Source organism: Rhinolophus sinicus, linkage group LG11 (genome assembly GCF_036562045.2).
Source record: "Rhinolophus sinicus isolate RSC01 linkage group LG11, ASM3656204v1, whole genome shotgun sequence".
NCBI classification, from domain to species: Eukaryota; Metazoa; Chordata; class Mammalia; order Chiroptera; family Rhinolophidae; genus Rhinolophus; species Rhinolophus sinicus.
This window is the reverse complement of record NC_133760.1, coordinates 27,594,600-27,616,628: the sequence shown is the minus strand read 5'-3', so window position 1 is coordinate 27,616,628 and position 22,029 is coordinate 27,594,600. Positions and strand designations below refer to the sequence as shown.

General features: G+C 37.0%; 1 protein-coding gene across 1 annotated transcript in view; it reads right to left on the bottom strand.

Moving 5' to 3' along the window:
* Positions 1-22,029, bottom strand: part of CFDP1 (craniofacial development protein 1) — a 102,151-nt gene that overhangs the window by 48,820 nt on the left and 31,302 nt on the right. The gene's annotated exons all lie outside the window — the stretch shown is intronic.

The following is a 22,029-nucleotide window of genomic DNA, read 5'->3' as shown; positions in this document are numbered from 1 at the left end:
TAACAAGAACTTTCATTGGAGAAATGCCGGGTTTAAGTCATAGATTCAAGTTGCCATAAATACCTCCCAGAATGACACTGCTTTCAGGGTTACAGAGTTTGCTGTTTTGAAATAAGAAGAGGTCCAGAAACTCTAAGTCTCATCTCAAAACGGAATGCTAGGTCAGATACTACAAAAACTTAGAAAGGGATAATGATTGAAAAGCTCAGAGAATGAAAAAACTTTCACAATACACAATAGAATCGCCAAGGCACCTGTCGCCTCCACGGCTATACTATAGAAAATAACTCCGAACACATGGACATGTCCTTTACTTGTGCAGTTTCTTTCTGAATTTCCTATGTCTGTTTCCTCTATGGTTTCCCTGGTTTCCTTGTATTTGTTTTCAGAACCTTTGTTAGTTCTTTGTTCTCTTCCTTCTCCTATTCCGCAGCCTGAGGCTTTGGAATAGGCTGGAAGTGGGCCTAAGAAAAACAAGCACAAGTGCCTGTCTTGACCAATAATTCCCATACATACAGGAAGTTATTTGTATAAGATGAAAAAACTCAGAAAAGCCCAAGTATTCAATGAAGTTACTCTTTTCCAGAAGAGGTGCTTTGGCTGCCATCAAACACCTGCTAGTTCTTACAGTGTATGATCTATACAAATTAGGTGGCGGCCATCACATGAGACAGAGTACTGGCTCACTACTGTTTTCTCCTGTTTCCATTTGTCTGCTCTACAGGATTCAAAGCAAAAATGGTCTTCATACCAAAAGTCAAGGCTCCGTAGAGCCCAATGGTTTTGCCTATAATCTATGGTGCAACATCCCTCTTTGGGTGGAGAGGCCAGGCCAGGCTGCAGCTCTAGGAGTGTTAATTCCAACAGTTTGCTGAAAAGACCAGTAAAGTGGAAATTAAAGTAGAGCACAACGCTCTTTTGAAGAATCAACCTCTTGTCTTCTTTCCAGGCAAGGCAGTGCTATGTTTTGCATTTTCCTGGACAGTCCCAACTTTTTAATTTTACTCCTTAATGTATAACTACATTTGATTTTAGCTCAAAAAAAAAAAAAGAAAAAAGTAGCACAATAATGAGGCCAATCTCAGTCTACAACACAAGCTGTGAGCTGAGGAACCTTCCAGAAGAGTTCTCTCTGCTTTTCATTCCTATATTTATAAGCAACCCTAAGTTCTGTTTATAAGAGGGAAAAGAATTACTTTACTATAAAACTCTAGTTCACTGTGGGCGCTCCGACTAATGACCATAAACACTCTGCTCCATAGGGTTTGTTTTATAAAACAGACTTTAATTCTTCTTTTAAACAATGATATTACATAGAACCAGAGGCAAGGGCAGGAGGTCACTGAGTGGACCCCAATGGCTGCAGCAAGAGCTCTAGCTGAGGTTTTGTTACTATGGCAGTGGCGATGGATGGAAGGTCTTATAGCTGTGTAAGACTGCTGGCTTTAAAATCTAGCCACTTGCCTGATGACCCAGCAATGAATGAGCTGAGAAACTAAAAGAACCACCACAAGGAAACAGATGAAAATATTTGGCCAACTTCATCCAGGCACAAAGAAGTGTTTGGTGTAATACTCTTCACTCTGGTACTAGAGTCAGGTTTGAAACAAAGCCAAATGTCTTTTTTTTTTTTTTAACTTTTATTTATTTAAGTGTGTTTTTCCAGGACCCATCAGCTCCAAGTCAAGTAGTTGTTTCAATCTAGTTGTGGAGGGTGCAGCTCACAGTGGCCCATGTGGGGATCTAACCGGCAACCTTGTTGTTAAGAGCACTGAGCTACCCGGCAGCCCCAAATGAGGTCTTTTAAAAATGGTTATTTTATTTAGAGAAAACCGTAACAAATCAAAGAATGAGACAGACAAGGAAATCTTCTTAGCAAAAAAAAAAAAAAAAAAAAAGGCAAAAAGATTTCATGTATGAAAGTCTGCGCACAAAAGGGGCACAATTTGTGCCCCCCGTATTGTGACACTCGCCTTCTAAAATACTTATTAATACTTACTGCTTATCTAGTGGCACAATCTATGTGGAACTAGAACAAATACAGGAAACTTTTTACCCACGTGGAAATGGTGTTTGGGCAGGGTATCTGTCTTCTGGCAACTGTCCAGAACTGCTCAGCATTGAAAAATAGGAAATTGACATGAGTTCCCCAAAGATCCTGATCCATTCAATATTTAATAAATATTTACTGATAAACTATTATGAACCAAGGACTAGACTGAGAATAATAAACTAAAAGACTTGCTTCATGCCTTCAGGAAGCTAACAGGGAGAAGTGAAAAAATAAAATGTACATGAAAATCAATGTCATTACAGACTGAGGTTAGGTGATATGAAAGAAAAGGGGCTACGACAAATGACAGTGGGAACCGAATTTAGATTGGAGAGGTGTCTCCTGAGGCTCTTCTCCCCTCTAAACAAGTATCTAAAATAATTTTTGGAAGTCTATTATTTTAAACATTTTTTTGCCAGAAGGAAGATAAGAGTTTTATTTAATAATTCAACTTTTAAAAATGGTAATTAATGTACAAGCACAAAATTCAAAAGGTATCAGAAAATAAACCTCCCTTCTCCTCTCCCGTCTTCCAGCTACCAAATTCCCTCTCCCTGGAGACAAATACTATTATTAATTGCTTGAATATATTTCCAGAGATACACTAAACCTGCAGTTCTCAAAGTGTGGTCCAGGGATTCTCTTCAGGCAGTCAAAAAGGTTAAAACTATTTCCATGAAAACACTAAGACATTATTTGCCTTTTCTCTCTCATTCTCCCACAAGTGTACAGTGGAACTTTCCAGAGGCTACCATGATAGGTGATAGCATCATCACTCTGATGGCTGGTGGAATGTGTGAAGCAGATATGAGAATCCAGCTATCTTCTATTAAGACAGATATTAAAGAGATTTGTAAAAATGTAAAACAATGCCACTCATCTCAGTAAATTCTTTGTTTTGGAAAATATACTTATTTTTCATAAAGATGCCATTTATATTAACATGTAATGAGTTTACTACTATATGAAAACAAATGTTTTAAATTTCTTAGTTTTAATTTCTAATATAGTAAATATCAATAGATCTCAAAAGCTTTTGGGGTCCTCAATCATTTTTTAGAATGTAAAGAAATCCTAAGACCAAATAGGTTGAGAACCACTAATCTAAGAATGCGTAAGTGTTACGTCATTGTTCATTTTGAACCCTACTAAACAGTGGTATCTGTTGCATCATTTTGGTTAATGTTTTAAGGGGTGTGGTTTTAAGCGATGGATGATGAGAAAGAAGCTAAGTTACTTATTTGTGGCTACAATGTGTTGTGGATTATTTGGCCACCAACACAACACAAATTTCACCATGGTGACTGGTTAGTTGTTTTTCCACATCATGGTACATACTTGATGTATTAATATGTGGAGTTACTCTAAGCCCATAAAATGGTTACAAATCAGATGATAATTATATATGTGATATCTGAAATTGAGTAACAAGGCAAAATACATCTCTCGGTGGAAGAGTAAAGAGAGAAGGTGTTTTTAAATGGAATAACATGGTTAATGGTGGAGCAGCTTTTTAGGACTAACCCTTCCACAACCAGAAACAATGATAAACTCTGGACAAAATATGAAAGACAAGTATTGAAAATACAATAGAGCAACCAAAACCCGGCAGAAATTGGAGTACAATCAACCCTCGGAAGAAGGCAAAAGACTGAGAGCTGAGTCACAGAAAACTGCATCTTCATGGCTTGAGGAGACAAGAGTACTGAATTTGGCTGTCAGAGCAGCTGAAAAATGAGGGAGGAAATCCCAGCTCAGTAACAAGATACACAATTCATAGCCCTGTTCAAAAATAGGCAAAAAATTTAAAAGACATTTCATCAAAGAAGATATACAAATGGTTAGTAAACATATGAAAAGATACTCAACATCATTAGTCATTACATATAATGGGGTACCACCTACACACCCACCAGATCAAAAAGATGGACCATACCAGGTGTTGGTGAGGAAGAGGAGAAATAGGAACTCTCTTACATTGCTAATACATAGGAATGTAAAATGGGGCAGCCATTTTGGAAAACAATTTGGCAATTTCTTAAACTACTTTAAACATAAATTTATCATACCACCCAGCAATTCTACTCTTAAGTATCAACACAAGATAAATTAAAACATATGTCTCACAAAGACTTGCATACAAATGTTCAAGCAGCATTATTCATAATAGCCAAAAAGTGAAAATGATCCAAATGTCTATCAACTGGTGAACAGATAAGCAAAATGTTGAATATTAAGAGAACATTATTCAGCAATAAAAAAGAATGAACTACTGAAATATGCTACACCATCATAGATGAACCTCAGAAACATATACCAAGTAAAAGAAGGCAGACATTAAGAGATATATTAAATATATTAAATGTATTATTCTATTTATATGAAATTTCCAGGAAAGGTAGATCTACAGAGAACATCACAGAGCAGTGGTTGTCTGGGGCTAAAAGTGGGGTCAGGAATTGTCCACAAAAGGGCAGAAGGAAACTTTGGGTGATAGAAATATTCTAAAACCGAATCGTGCATGATGAAGGTTACAACTCTAAAATATTTACTAAAAATCATTAAAATTATATACTTACATTGGGTGAATTTTATGGTATGATAAATTATACCTTAAAGCTGTTTAAAAAAAACACAGAAAAAAATGCTAGGGAACAGAGAGCAAGCAGGGTGGGAGGAGGTAAAATGAAACTTCTAAGACTCATCAGTCAAATGTAATATGTGGAAGTTCTTTGCAAACTAGCTGTAAAAAACAAACAAAAACCTCTTAAGATACAATTAAGAAAATATGAACATTCAATGAAAACTTGATGGTATCAAGGAATTATTGTTATTTTCCAGATGTAATAATGGTAAAAGAATATTTAACTTTTTAAAGACATATATATTGAAATACGTATAGCTAAAATGACATGATGTTAAAGTTTTGCTTCAAAACATTCAGTGGATGTGATTGTGGTAGAATGGATGGGGCTATCACAGACGATACACAAATGGGACATGTGTTGGTAAGTGCTGAAGCTGGGTAATGTGTACATAGGGATTCATTAATACTATGCTACTATTGTTTGAAATTTTCCATATTAAAAAAAATAAAGGGATAATATCTACCTTATCAATTTATTTTGAGTAGTCAATTTGAAAACACATATAAAGAGCTTAACATAAACAAGTTTGGCAAATGTTGGTAATTGTTAGTTTGATGATGATACAGGGATTCATTATACCTTCCTCTTTACTTTTGTATATGTGTTTGAAGTTTTCCACAATAAAAAGATTTTTTTAAAAAAGTCTGACACCTATATATTTCATTGCATTATCATTTTTTCATTTTTCAATATACTAATACTTATGCAATCATGTCTTGCTTTACAAAGACCAAGACACTTACATGGCCAATCAGCTAATGTAGTAAATTCAAAGTTTGGTTAAAATAGGCATATCAGAAATATATATAAATATGAGTTGATCAAAAGTCAAAATTAAATATAGCCCTCCCTTCTTTTGTATAGTTTTTAAAGGTAATACGAGACTGATTTCATTAGGAATAGAATAAATTTATTTTTTTTGAGGAACAATAAAAGCTTAAAGCACATATTGCTATATAGAAATCTAGCTAGATGCAAAGCTTCTGCTTTAACTACTCTATGCAATCAGATTTAAGGCTGTGCAGTGTGTAGCCCAATTATTCTGCAATAAACTAAATACAGACTACTGCTAGAGACACATGTCCCCACACTGGTTTCCTCTGATGCAAATGGAAAAACAATGATTACAAATCTGTCCATCAGACACAAGGAGATTGGGGAGGGGGGGGCGGGTGAAGAACCAGTCTATTCTCTACTGTTCAGAGTCTCAAGAACTGGTTAAGGAACCAGATTAGAGTTTCTAAAATGGCCTGCTTTTGTCTGACCCACACATAGTTTTTTTAAAAAGTAGGAAAAAAATTCACACAAATTGACGTAAAATCCAGGAAAAATCTTAAGATCTGGTAACGTTTCCATGTGACAATAAATGACTGGTAGACACTGGAGTTTGGGACCCCTGTCATAGACTGATATAAAGATGGACACGATGTTCCCTATCCATATTTTAAAAATAATGTCAAAGCAAACTAAGAAACTTAAGCAAGATTCATATAAAATGCAAATTAGTATTTTAAAAACTAATATCTCCATCTTTAAGTCCTATGGTTAAGCTTCCACTGTAGCTGAGTTCTTATTCTGCTAACTTAGGCTCTTCTCTAAATATAGGTTTCTATATTCCAATACATAAAAACATTAATATAGCCTCACACTCATGGGAAGAACCTCCGTTTCTGAGTTTTGCCACTCAGATGTTTCGTTGTACATTGGAATGAACAGAGGAAAGAAAATTAAATGAAATTTCAGTTGGGGCGTTATCTTCCTGTAATTGAAAGGTTTCATTTAGGAAGAGGATGAAAATATTAATTAAATCTACACAGGCTTTTAACTAGTTTTAAGTTTCATTTATTTGTTAATTCTGCCCTTCTTATTTTTCCTGTTCATTTTTATAATTTCCTTGTCCAAATATTAACTAGTAAGTGAAGACCAACCTTGTTATTTAAGAAGGGGAAAAAGGGAACAATAACGTATTTTTACTGAGCCTGTGTTTGCCAGAAACTGTATTAAGACACTTTATCTCATTTCATTCTCAACAGCTCTATGAGGTAGGAATTATGATCTCCACTTTATAGCTGAAAGAGTCTTGCAAAACTAGGGTTTGAAGTCAGCAGGACTGGTTAAGTCAAAAGCACATATAATTATATTCTACCTACTTCCAAAGGAGTTGGCAGTAATATTCATGACAGCATTCTCTTCCTTCTACCATAAAATACAAGAGGCTCAAAATAATAACTACAAGAGGGCTTTAATCTGAAGAGTTTGACATAGAGCTAAAAATCCCCAAATAAAGAAAAAGTGAACACAATTTAGTGGTAACAAAATTGAAATATATGTGGTTTTCATATCCGTTCACAAATAGCTCAACACTGGGCAGCAGGAACACACCCATAATTTCAAGACTCCAGCCAGGATTGCTGACTAGCCTCAATAAAAATGTCAACTTGCTGCCAACGGATCCAGATCAGTGGAACTTTCCAGTTCTCTAAGGAAGCAATATAGAGTTGCCTGCAAAATGATTCCAGAATCCAATCAGAACTAGAAATTTAAAAAATCTCAGATCAGGCTCTGAGCATCAAATATCTTCGTGAAAGAACCAACAGAAAATCTGAGAGGTGCTCTAGTTGCCTCAATCCAGGGTTGCCTCAATAAGGTCTTGGAAGTCAGCTGACATTTGCAACTGCTGGCAAAGTTCATTCAACTTTTCCTTCTAGGTTTTGTTTCATGGAAGAAAAAATAAAACCATCATCTTCTAACACTAGGTAGTACTAACATTTCCTCCTGGCACCCTGTCCCCCACATATTTAAACACACACACACACACACACACACACACACACACACACACACACAGAACCAGACACACACATCCCTTCAAATGCCTGTTTGAATCCTAAATAAACCAGAACACTGTGTCAGGGAGAGGGAAAATAAAAGTCTCAGCAAGGAAACATTTTAGTTAAAGTTCTAAAGGCAAACTAAAACTGCTAACTGAAAACGGAAATTAACTTTACCAACTATGAGATAAAGAAAAAAGCTCATGACCTTGTTACTTTAAAGGAATTCCCAAGCATGGAATCAGATCACAGGCTTAATTCCCAGTTTAGGAACTGAAACAACTCTGGCCTAGAGATAAAACGGTGACTATTTGCTTGACACACCTCTGCTGGAGCAGCTGCTCCCATCTGTCCACTTCCCTTCCTGACTCTAAAAACTAGTTCAAGGTCTGTATTTATCAGTTACATGTGCTAATTGGAAAAAAAAAAAAAAGGACATTTCCCAGGACACATTTATGGAAATAACATAGTGTCCTATTTCAACAGGCATAAACAGACGTTAAATTGACCAAAGTATATTTAAATAATCTCATTCATTCTTAGTAATGCTTACAGATTTGTTTTCTTACAGGACTTTCTTCCCACAAAATGACTGGCTATATACTAAGTTTTATAACTATTAGGAAGGTTATTTTGCTCTGAAAAAAGAAAAACAATTGGAAAAGAAGAGGGACGTTTTTCAAATGAATTTTCACAGGGTGGGCATTAAAAATCTCCTAAGCTAAGAAACAGAGCACTGGGTTCTTTTTCTTTGTGACCCTCTATCCTGCCTAAACCCACTGTGTAACTGACCATGAACAGAAGAGAGGCAGTTTGAACTCCAGCAGGTGAAATACACTGTATTTAAAGGGTCTGCTCCCCATAAGACTGTTCTGATTATAGCCATGAAGTCATTTTTGTCCTTTACAAGGGAAGCCGTCACTTCCTCCACACAATTCACCCATCCTACCTGCAATAACCATTTCTATTTGAGAAGAAAACTCTAATGAATTTTATCACCTTTCTAAATACGTAGTAGTCTCTATAAAAACATTGTTTATCAGAAAGCAAAACGGTAAATAACCTAAATGTCCTTATAGGGAAATGGTTTCATAAATTACAGAACATTCAGAACAGAACACCATACAGACATTAACGAGAATATCAGGTAAATCTACATGTACTAACATGAAATTAAATGTTTTAGTGCATATATTTTTGTATTTTTAAGTAAAAATGACAAATTTCAGGAACACAGGCTTAGGTGACTCCATTTATGTAAATAAACACCTTTTACATGTGAAAAAAAAATCCCGCACATAGCTACATATATATAGATTACTAAATGCTTAGGGAAAGGTCTAGGATACAGCTGTCCGATTGTAATACAATGAGAACCAAAAATATAGTTTTTCATTTTACAGTAGCCATATTAAAGAATGTAAAGGTGAAATGAATTTTAATCATTTATCCTATTTAACCCAATATATTGAAAATGTTAGTGACCATTTCAATAATGAAATTGATACAAAGATTATTGAGATAGTTTGCTCATTTTTTTCTTACTATTTTAAAATTTAGTGTTTATTTTACATGCATAGTGCATCCCAACTTGGACTAGTTCTATTTCAATGTTCAACAGCCACATATAGCTAATGACTACTGTATTCGACAGATGAGGCTTAGAAAGAGAAACATCAAACTATTAACTTTTGTCTTCTACATCCTTCTGCATTGTTTGAATTTTTTAAATAACAGCCAGGTATTACAGACCCAAAAACCGAAACATAAAAGCCAGTACCATAAGGTTTCTTAAAAGGAGAAATCGGGGCCGGCCCGGTGGCTCAGGCGGTTGGAGCTCCATGCTCCTAACTCCAAAGGCTTCCGGTTCAATTCCCACATGGGCCAGTGGGCTCTCAACCACAAGGCTGCCAGTTCAACTCCTCGAGTCCCGCAAGGGATGGTGGGCTGCGGGGCGCCCCCTGCAACTAGCAACGGCAACTGGACCTGGAGCTGAGCTGCGCCCTCCACAACTAAGATGAAAGAACAACAACTTGACTTGGAAAAAAGTCCTGAAAGTACATACTGTGTCCCCAATAAAGTCCTGTTCCCCTTCCCCAAGGAAAAAAAAAAAAGAAAGAAAAAAAGGAAATATCATCTCAACTTTAGGATAGGCAGAATTCTTAGGATGCAAACACCAGTGACAATAAAAGATAAATTAAACTTCATCAAAATTTAAAATTTCTGCTCATCAAAATGTATCATAAAAAAGTGAATAGGCAAGATAAACAGACTGGGAAAAATACTCAATAGCACTTGTATCTGACCAAGTACCCATATCCAGGATATATAAAGTACTCCTACGAATCAACAACAGACTGATGGACAACCCAATAAAAAAACAACACAAAACAAACAAACAACAACAACAAAAAAAACGAGTCTGGAAGAGACACTTCACAAAAGAAGATATACAAACAGCCAATAATCACATGAAAAGATGTCAGTCATCATTATTAGTCTTCAGAGAAATGCAAATTAAAGCCACAGGAGATACCATTTCCCACCCATTAAAATAAAAAAGACTGACAACACCAAATGTGGGCAAGGTTATGGACCAAGCAGAAACTTCATATACTGCTGGCAAGAAATATAAAATAGCATAACCATTTTGGAGAACTGTCTGGCAGTTTGTTATAACATTAAACACACACCTACCCTATGATCTAACAATCCTATTCCTAGGTATTTATTTACCCAAGAAAAATAAAAACATATGTCTTTAAAAAGATTTAGAAACAACTCATGTCCATCAATAGGATGGATAAACTGGTATATTCTCATATAGTGGAAATAAAAAAGAATGAACTGATAGACACGGCAACACGGTTGAGTCTAAAAAACATTATTCTGAGTGAAAGAAGAGTTATACAGGCACAAAAGAGTCATACAGGTCTAATTTGATTTACATGAAGTTGTAGAATAGGCAAAACAAATAATAAAAACGATTGGTTGCCTGGGGCAGGGCATTGGGTGTGAGGGGGTAGAGGAAGAGAACAAACTGGAAAGGGCCATGAGGGAACTTTTTGGGGTGATGGACTTATACTACATTTTATTTTGGGTTGTGGCAACCTGGACTTATACAACTGTCAAAAGTTCCTGTGATAACCTACCTCCTGTCACAAAGGTCAAATGCTATGGTGAACTAAAAAGCATTTAACGGATGCTGTTTAATACATCTTCTGAACAGATGATGATTGAGAAAACAACGAAGGTTGGAGTATAGAGAATTATTGTCACTAAAATGCTCTCCCATCATTCTTACTGATGTGAAATCACACGAATTTCTTCATGTATTTTCCTCTAGTTTATTTTGTTTTGTTGTTTTATTGGGGAATAGTGTGTTTTTCCAGGACCCATCAGCTCCAAGTCAAGTCGTTGTCCTTCAATCTAGTTGTGGAGGGCGCAGCTCAGCTCCAAGTCCAGTCGCCGTTTTCAATGTTTAGTTGTAAGGGGTGCAGCCCACCATCCCATGTGGGAATTACACCAGCAACCTCATTGTTGAAAGCTCAGGCTCTAACCAACTGGGCCATCTGGCCGCCCAATTTTCCTCTAGTTTTGTTATTTATAAATGAGATGAAGGAATACTAACTACAACTAAAATGGTGTCCTCATTTCTCTGAAATCTTGTTGTATTTATATTTCACACCTTCCTTGAATATTTTCAATGAATGTCTATATAACAAGGCATCCGGCTGAAATAACAAAAAAGGAAAAGAAAAAAGAGGAGGGAAAAAGGTGGCAAAGAGAACAAACTAAGTATGAGAGAAGATGTAGAAAAGGCTTCCCATGTTCAGGTGCAACTTAGTCAATTTTGTTCCAAAGGAGGGAAAACATGAAGCCATTAAATATGCTCATAACTGGAAGTCAGGGGAAATTACTCAGAAAGTCTTTTCCCCACTGCCCCTCCCCACAGATTCACTCAGTTCTATTTTTTCTTGCAGAAAGTCCCCCACAGCAACAAAGTAGTCACCCCAAGATGCCTTCGCAATAAACAGGATATTGTGCCAAGTGGCAAAAGGTTTGGCTCACGTCCCTCTAACGTCTCCTACCTCTATCTAGTTCATCTACTCTACATAGTAAGTTTGCTAGTATTGGTCACCAGCCACAGCCTGACACTTTAGTAAGAGCTCACGTCATGTATCAAAATCCCTTACACACATTTTAACCCGGCACCGATGCTACATGGGAGAAAACAACCAAAGAGTTATCCATAAGGAAACCCCAAGTTAAGAGCAGGAAAGGCGGAGGGAATATCATGCGTTTCCTGACTATGAAACAAGGCTTCCAGGCACACATCAGAGCTTTTCGCTCCCTCTGACAAGGATGTGCATTGTGCAACGTTCTGCTGTGGAAACACTTCTACAAGAGGACAAGTCAACCTGAAATAAAGGAAATCAGAGGAGTTGCGAAATAAGTCCTCTGGAATGAGTAAAGAACTTCTCACATGTCTATGCTTGATCTATGGCATGATTAAGCTAAAATAAATTGTCATTCCAATCATATATAGGCATTACAGTCTGTTTCCTGGGTCAGTTACTTGCTGAACTCAAGCTGTGGAACCAAAAATGCTCTGTTTATAAGACGATAGGAGAATACATATAACCAAAGGAATAAGAATGAAATCTCCTTAGATCAAAGTTTACCCAAGACTTGTTAAAAATGGTGATCATTAATAAAAGCTATTCATTCTTTCATTCATTCATTCAACAAATACTGATAAAACATTTACCCTGGACCAGACTGGACATACAAAACAAAGATATGAGGTCTATGTCTTCAAGCTCACAGTGCAGCGGGGGAGACCAATATGTAAACTGACAGAGTACAGAGCAGCAAGTGCTCCAATAAAGGCTATTGACAAGTGTAGTTGGAAGGGGTATTAGGGTTTTTAGACACTGACTCTGGCTGAGTTAGACAGAAAGGAGCTTTATTTAAAAGACATTGGGGAAAAAGGAAGATATTGGGCTTTGCAAGTACCCAATTGAAGCTTAATTGAAGTTAGCACCCGCAGAACATATATCAAGACAGACCACATCCAGGGATATAAAATTAATGTCAACAAATTTAAAAGAGTTGAAATCATAAAGAGCGGATTCTCCAACAACAATGGAATCAAACTAGAAATCAACAACAGAAAGACAACAGAAAACCTCCAAATACTCGGCGACTAAACTATACATTTCTAAATAAGGCATGGGTCAAAGAGAAAGTCTCAAGAGAAATAAAAAAATGTTTAACTGAATGAAAATGAGAATACAACATATAAAAAATTCATGGGCTGGGTGGCCAGTTAGCTCAGTTGGTTAGAGTACTGTGCTAACAACACCAAGGTCGCCGGTACGATCCCCACATGAACCAGTGAGCCACGCCCTCTACAGCTAAGATTGTGAACAACAGCTCTCCCTGGAGCTGGACTACTGTGAGCGACCAACCGACAACCGATTGCCTCAGCCTGGGGGGGGGGGGGTAGAGTGCAAGGCTCCTAATACCAGCATGGGCCAGGGAGCTGTGTCCTACAAAACTACACTGAAAAACAACGGCTTGAACCAGAGTGGGGCCGGGGGAGGGGGGGGAGGCGGAAGAAGGGGGGGAAAAATTCATGGGACACAGTTAAAGCAGTTCAGGAGGGAAATTTCTAGTACTAATACAGACATTATAAAGAGGAAGAGTCTTAAATCAATAATCTAAGCTCCCACCTTGAGAACCTAGTAAAAGAGTAATATACATGCATAGCAAGAAGAAGGAAATAATAATTAGCATTAAGGCAATTGTAAACAAAAAGACAACACAGAAAAATCAGTGAAACAAAACTAGTTCTTTGGAAAAAAATCAATAAAAGCAATAAGCCTTAGCAAGACTGACAAAAAAATGATAGTAGACACAAATTACCAATATCAGGAATGAAATCGTTTATCACTACAAACCCTACAGATAGCAAAAGGATAATGAGAGAATACTACAATGAACCCTACTCATATAAAGTTAACAACTTAGACAAAATGGGCCAATTCCACAAAAACCACAAACTACCATAACACACCCTCTATGAAATAGATAATTTGATCAGCCCTGTAGCTATTAGGGAACCAGAATTTATAATTTAAAAACTCCCCAAAAAAGAAATCTCCAGGCCTTGATGGTTTCATGGGAGAACCTACCAACTGTTTAAACAAGAATCAACATTAATTTTACACAATCTCTTCTAGAAAACAGAAGAGAAGGGAACACTTCCCAATTCATTTAATGAAGTTAGCATTGTCTGATACCAAAACCAGACAAATAAGGAAATAAAACAAACAAAAAAACTAATACCAATATTCCTCATTAATACAGATGCCATCCTTAACAAAATATTAGCAAATACATTTCAACAATACATAAAAAGTATTAGGCACCATGACCAAGAGGGGTTTATTCCAGAGATGAAAAACTGGTTCAATATTTGAAAATTAATCAATGTATACTAGCATAAGTAAAACATATACAGATCAACAACAGAATTGAGAATCCAGAAGTAAACCTAGTTATGTCAATTTATTTTGACAAAGGCATCAAGACAATTCAATGGGGAAAGAATAGTTTTTTAAACAATGGTGCTGGGACAAACGGATAGCCACACACAAAAGAAGCAAGCTGGACTCCTACATCACACCATATTTGAAAATTAACTCAAGACAATCAAAAACCTAAATGTAAGCACTAAAACTCTAATAAAACTTTTGAAAGAAAATATAAGGGTTAGTATTTGTGGTCTTGAGTTAGGTAATAATTCCTTAGATATGACACTGAAAGCACAAGTAACAACAAAAAAAAGAGATTAACTGGCTTTCATCAAAATAAAATAATTTTGCTGCTGAAGATATGATCAAGAAAGTGAAGAGAATCCACATAAAGGGGAAACTATTTGTAAATCACATACCTGATAAGGAACTTGTATTCAGGATATATAAAAAATAGTTACAACTCAGTAATAAAAAGACAAGCCAATTAAAAATGGGGAAAGGATCTGAATAGACACCTCTCCAAAGATATACAAATGGCTAATAATGACATGAAAAGGTGACCAACATCATTAGCCACCAGGGAAATGCAAATCAAAACTACAAGACAGAACATCACACCTCTTAGGATGGCTATGCTCAAAAAGAAGAATAATGACAACTGTTGAGGAGGATGTAAAGAAATTAGAAACCTCATATACTGCTTGCAGTGTAGCTGCTATGGAAAACAGTCTGGTAGTTCATACAGTTAAACACAGTTACCAAATGATCAAGCAATTCCACTCCCTCCTACCCAAGAGAAATGAAAACACATGTCCACAGAAAAAACATGTAAGCAAATATTCATAGCATTATTCATAATAGCCAAAAATTGGTAACTTGAATGTGCATCAACTGATGAATGGATAACCATACAATGGTCTATTATATGGCAATCAAAAAAAATGAAGTACTAAAATATGCTACAATATGAATGAACCTTGAAACAATTAGTGAAAGCCAGACACACATATTGTATATTCCATTAATATGAAATGTTCAGAATAAGCTAATCCACAAAGAAACAGATTGGTGGTTGTGTAGGCGAGGAGTGGGAGGAATGGGGAGAATGGGAGGAAATGGAGAGTACCGGCCAATGGGTGCAGGATTTCTTTTGGGGGAGACAAAAATGGTCTAAAATTGGTAATGGTTGTTTGCAAAACTCTGTGAATATACTGGAAACCACTGAATTGTACATTTTAAATGGGCAAATTGTATGGTATGTGAATTACATCTCAACAAAGCTGTTTTAAAAAGATAAATCAATATAATTCATCATATTAATAGGCTAAAGGAAAAAAAATCCTAAGACTGCATCAAACTAGGTGTCAAATATACGGTTCTGGAAAGAGAACTGACTTTGGGTAGTGAACACACAATGTGACATACAGATGACGTATTACAGAATTGTGCACTTGAAACCTATGTACATTTTACTAACCATTATCACCCCAATAAATTTAATTTTTAAAAACGACTATATCAAACTGCACAGAAAAAGTTTTTGACAAATCTACAGTTAACCTTATATGTCAGAACATAAGACTGAATGTTTCTCCCTAAGATTGGAAACAAGGCTAGGATGTCTGCTCTCACTGCTCTTATTCAACATAGTGCCAGAAGTTTCAACCAGTGCAATAAGTCAAGAAAAGGAAAAAAAAATACATATCAGGAAGGAATAAAACTGTCTTTATTCACAGTAATAATTATCTATGCAGAAAATCCCAAGGAGTACCCTGAACTAATATTTGTGATCAGTGAGGTTGCAGGATATAAGATAAACACAAAAATCTATTATATTTCTGTATAAGAGCAATGACTATGTGGACACTGAAATTAAAAATACAATACCATCTATAGTCACTCAAAAGAACATTAAATATTAAGTATAAATCTTGCAAAACATGTATAGGACTTGTATGCTGAAAACTACAAAATGCTGACGAAAGGAATCAAAGATCTAAAATAAATGGAGAGACATATCATGTTCATGGATTGGAAAACTTAACATAGTAAAGATATAAATTCTCCTCAGACATATAGGTTTATATATATTCTGCTTGAGCTGTCATAAAAGAATGCCACAGACTGGGTGGCTTAAACAACAGAAATTTATTTTCTCACAACCTGGAGGCTGAAAGTCCAAGATGGAGGTATCTAGTGAGACCTTTCTTTCCTGGTTTGGAGAAGGCTGCATTCTTGCTGTGTCTTCACATGGCTTCTTCTCTGTGCATACTTGGAGAAAGATATAGCTGGTGTCTCTTCCTCTTCTTATAAGGACATCAGTCCTTATCAAATTAGGACCCCATCCATATGACCTCATTAACCATAATCACCTCCTTAAGGCCCTATCTCAAATTATAGTCACATTGCAGGTTAAGGCTTCAACATATGAATTTGGGAAGGAAATAATTCAGTCCATAACAAGGTTTAATGTAATTCCTATTAAAAGTCCAGTTTTTGCAGATACAGACAAAATTATTCCAAAATTTAGACAAAAAGGCAAAGGAACTACGATAATTAAAACAATTTTGAAAAGAAATAATAAAGTGAAATCAGTTTACTAGACTTCAAGACTTATTACATAAGTCACTAATCAAGATTGTGTCATGTTGGTAAGAGAGATATGTGTCAACGGAACAGAAGAGGGCCCAGAAATAGATAGACCCACACAAACATGCCCACTGATTCTTGACAAACGTACAAGAGCAAGTCAAAGATCTTCAACAAACAGTGCTGGAAATAGGACAGCATAGGCAAAAAAATTAACCTTGACCCAAATTGCATACCTTATATAAAAATTAACTGAAAGCGGATCATGGACTTAAATGTAAAATATAAAACCATAAAACTTTTAGGAAAAAGCAAAGGAGAAAAATCTGTGGGGTCTAGGGCTAGGCAAAGAATTCTTAGACTTGACACCAAAAGTATAATCAATAAAAGGAAAAATTGATAAATTGGACTTCATCAAAATTAAAAACAATTGCTCTGTGAAAGATCCTCTTTTTTTTTTTTTTTTAAGATTTTATTTGGGAAGGGGAACAGTATGTATTTCCAGGATTTTTTCCAAGTCAAGTTGTTGTCCTTTCAATCTTAGTTGTGGCGGGCGCATCTCAGCTCCAGGTCCAGTTGCCACTGTTAGTTGCAGGGGGTGCAGCCCACTATCCCTTGCCGACAATCTTGTGGTTGAGAGCCCAATGGCCCATGTGAGAATCGAACCGGCAGCCTTTGGCATTAGGACGCAGAGCTCCAACCGCCTGAGCCACCGGGCTGGCCCCCAAAAGATCCTCTTAAAAAGCGTAAGACAGGGTCGGCCAGATGGCTCAGTTAGAGTGTGAGCTCTGAACAGGGTTGCCGGTTCAATTCCCACATGGGATGGTGGGCTGCACCGCCTGCAACTGAAGATTGAAAATGGCAACTGGACTTGTTGCTGAGCTGCGCCCTCCACAACTACTTGGAGCTGATGGGCCCTGGAAAAACACACTGTCCCCTGATATTCCCCAATAAAATTTATTTAAAAAAAAAAAGCATAAGACAAGCTATACACTGGGAGAAAGTATTTGCAAACCATATCGTTCATAAAGAACAAATATCTAGAATTTATAAAGAACTCAAAACTCAATAATAAAAAGCTCAAACTATTCAATTAGGAAATGGGCAAAAGACATGAAAAGTCATTTCACCAAAGAGGATACAAAGATGGCAAAAGAGCACATGAAAAGATATTTAACACCATTAGCCATTAGGGAAATATAAATTAAAATCATAATGAACTATCACTACATACCTACCAGAATGGCTAAAATAAAAAAGGGACAGCACAAATACTGATGAGGATGTGAAGGAACTGGATCCCTTATACATTGAAGGTGGAAATGTAAAATGGTATAATTCGTCTAGAAAAGTCTGACAGTCCCTTATAAAACTATCCATGCAGCTACCATATGACCCAGCAATTGCATCCCCCTGAGAATTTATCTCTGAAAAACGAAATTTTAATTGTGGTAACCAGAATAATAATGCCTCCCCCCCACACACACACCCATACACAAGATGTCCTCTCCCTACACCGCTGGAATCTGTAAATGAGTTACCTAACATGGCAAAAAGGACTCTGTAGATGGGATTAAGGGTATGGACCTTGAGATGGAGATTATCTATGTGGGCTCAATCTAATCACAGGAGTCCTTAAAAGCAGAGAACCTTTCCCAGCTGGGTCAGAGAAATTATATGGAAGGAGTAGAGATTCATAGTTTGAGAGAGAATCAACCAGCTGTTGCTGGCTTTGAAATAGAAGGGCCATAGGCCAAGGAACGGGAATGGTCTCTAGAAGCTGGGAATGGTCCATAGTCGACAGTAAGACAATGAGGAGCTTAGTCCTACAATCATAAGGAACATAGACCTGCTTTGATCATAGCACAATGAGACTTGTGCTGGATTTTTGATTTATAAAATTGTAAGACAGTAAGTTTGTGCTGTGTAAGCAGCTAAGTTTGTCGTCATTTGTCATAGGTGAAATAGAAAACTCATGTTCACACAAAATAATAATTTACGTTCACAAAAAAACCTGTACACAAATATTTATAGCACTTTAATAGCCCCAAACTGGAAACCACACAGATATCCTGCAGTGAATGAATGACGAAATGAACTGTGGTACATGCATACCACGGAATACAAGTCAGCAACGAAAGGGAATGAATTACTGATACACTGCACAACCTGAATGAATCTACAGAGTGAAGAAAGCCCATCTCAAATGTTATATACTGCATGTTTCTATTTATATAACATTCTTGAAATGACAAAATTACAGAAATAGAGAACATACTAGTGGTTGGCCGAGTGGGGAAGGAGGAAAGTGAATGTTGTTCTGGAAGCAACATGAGGGACCCCAGTGGATTGAAAATGTTCTCGTCTTCACTCTATCAATGACATTATCCTGGTTGTGATATTCTAAGATGTCACCACAGAGGGAAACTCAGTCAAGGGTTCAGGACTCTCGCTGTATTATATAACTGCATAGGAGTCTATAATCACTCAAAATAAAAAGTTCAATTTAAAAAAAAGGTATTGGTTTACTCACAAAATCCAGGAGGACTCAAGATCCAAGTTCAGAGGCCAAAATAATCACACCGCAGACCTAGGCCGCTGAGGAGACTGCTGTCATGGCTGCCACGCACATCCTGCTCTGAGGGCAAACGAAGCGGGTCTAAGATTTTCAGAGTTCCCTGCCTGGGCTCTCTAACCCTGGACTCAAAATCCTGGGCAGAGGTCTGATTCATGAAGCCATGGTTCCTGACTGAAAAGTAGCTGCAAGGGGGCTGGGAAATCAGGGTTTTCATTTTTCAGCTCCTTGCCTCCTGTGAAGGGTGGCATCTAAGAGGTTTCTTCAAGATCTCTGAGGGGGTCTGGCACCAGACAGACAAAAAGAAGGCAACAATAGGGGGCGGGGGTAAAGATTTTCAAAATAGACTTTAAGATGGTGCTGAAAGGAGGGCGTCAAATAGACTGACATGGACATGAGGGAATTTCACAAAAGAAAATTCATGGATGTTCTAGAAATCAAACCAAAAAATATTCCCAGGTATTTTGTTGCTGAACAGAATAGGGAAAACCAACAAAGGGAACAATGTAAGTAGCTCAAAAGAGAGAAGAAAAGCATCAGACATTTAAGATACACAGTATTTTAATAGTGAGAATCATTAGGTCTTGGGTAGGAGGAGCAGCAGTTCGTATCTTATATGAAAGGTAAGTCATCAAATGTATTTTTAACAGGCGCTGGGTATTCTTTTCTATGCTCAGAGTGGTCAGAAATGTTTCCTTCACTTCACTTCAAACTCATCAAATGTAATGAACAACTTTGTCCTAGCTTCAGGGAAACATGGAAAAGAACAATATAGGGTATCTGCCCTTAAAGAGCTCACAATGAACTTCCAGTTCAGACATGACAGATGTTTCACATAACCTAAGCATTTTCCAGATAAAGACCTAGAAATGCTAGATAAAATATTCCAAATATTATTTTAAATGTGTAGCTAAACTTAAGGCAAAAAGGGAACCCCCTAGGTGCCAGGATAAGAGAAGGAATTGAAAACCATAACAGTAGCACCGGAGCTAATACAGTGGCTACAGGGGGCTGAGTGGGGTAGGGGAAGAAGTTTCAGTAACTTCTGACCTGAGTTTTGTTATCCACATAATAACAGGACTGGTCTTGGGCTTATAAGCAGGTAAAACCTAGAACTAAAACCCCAAATAAAGGACAGACTAGAAAACATTTACCTAACAGCCCAGGAAGCAAACAAGAAAGCTTCTCTCTGCTTGGGCTATAAGGGGTATGGGGCAAAAAGTGTCTCTGAGAACTGGAACCCTGGGCCTGCAATCACATGCATTCGTGGTTCAAGTTATTTCGATCCCAACACCTGAATGCCCCTGGAACTCCAAAGCAATAGATTAACATAAAAATTAGCCCAAGCCAGGGCATCTAATAGAAGGAATTCATTTCTACTTTAGAGAAATACAGCTTCGCCCAGGCCACTTCGGATCACCTCACAGATAAAACCTTGTTAAGGATGAGTAAAAATACACTAAACGCAAAGGAAATAATCCACGTTAAGAGCCAACAAATAAAGACAACTTTAGAACCCCCCAAGAACTTCGATAAAAGAACCATCAGACAGTAACTATAAAGGAAGTACACTTAAAATAATTATAAATGTAAAACAAAACCTCAAAACCATTAAGAATAAGATTCTACGCAAAATGCACAGGCAGATTTGAAAACCAACCAAATAGAATTTTTAAAAATAAAAAACTTAGTCACTAAAATTAAACTCAATGGACAAGTTAAAATAGATTTGACACAGCTGAAGGAAAAGTAAAGAACTGGGACACAGTAAAGAAATAGCCAGAAGGCAACTCAGAGAATTAATGAGATGGAAAATACCACAGAGAAGCGAAGTGATATGGAGAACAGAAGGAGATCTGACATATACCTAACTGTGTTCTAGAAGGAGATAACAGAATGAGGCAATATTCAGAGATAACTCCTGACAATCTTTCAAAACATTCAAAAGACACAAATCCTCAGACTTAAGAAACAAAACTAAATCCACACCATCTACGTTATTGAAACTGCAGAAATCAGAAGTCAAAGAGAAGATCTTAAAAGAGCCTTTACTCTTTGTAGGACACGAATGAGAAAGAATAAAATAACTATACTTCATGGTCAAATATCTAAAGGGCCATTAGTGGAACAGGAGTACAAAGAGAGAGGACCTGTATCAGAAAAAGTGTGTGGGGAGGGCAGAGCTGGGGCTTGAAAAACAAGTAGGATTCCCATAGATGGGGAGAGATGAGGGCAACTGGGGAGGGGAGGCATCGAACAGTTTGAACAAAGTGAAAGGAGGAGAATACGGGTCAGGGGGAAGACTCCTTTTTGGCTGTCAAATAGAGTAACTCAGAAGAAGATATGGTTAGCCGGAGTTAAAGTATGGTGCTCACTAATACCAGGCTAAAGAATCTGAACTTAATAGTAGGCAACAAGGATCCAATTTTTGAGCAAATGAAGTGATCTAAATGAACTCTCTGCCAAATTATCCCAGCAGCAGCATGTAGGGTGGATACAGGAAGAGAGATTATAGGTTTTAAGTAATGTAGGAAACAATTACAATAGTCCAAGTCTTTCAAAAGACTTAAGAAAATATTTCAATTACATGGAGACAGACGCTTCAGAAAGTAAGATCCAGAAAAAAGGCAATGGGAATAGAGATGAAATATAGAGAGGTGGGAGGTAGGGAAGAAGGGAAAGAATATAAATGAATATTTATATACATTTCGAAGGTGGGATTAAAAGGAGTTCACGGATTGGGCAGTTGGGGAAGAAGAGGAGGCAGGGAAAAGAAAGAGAAGAATTG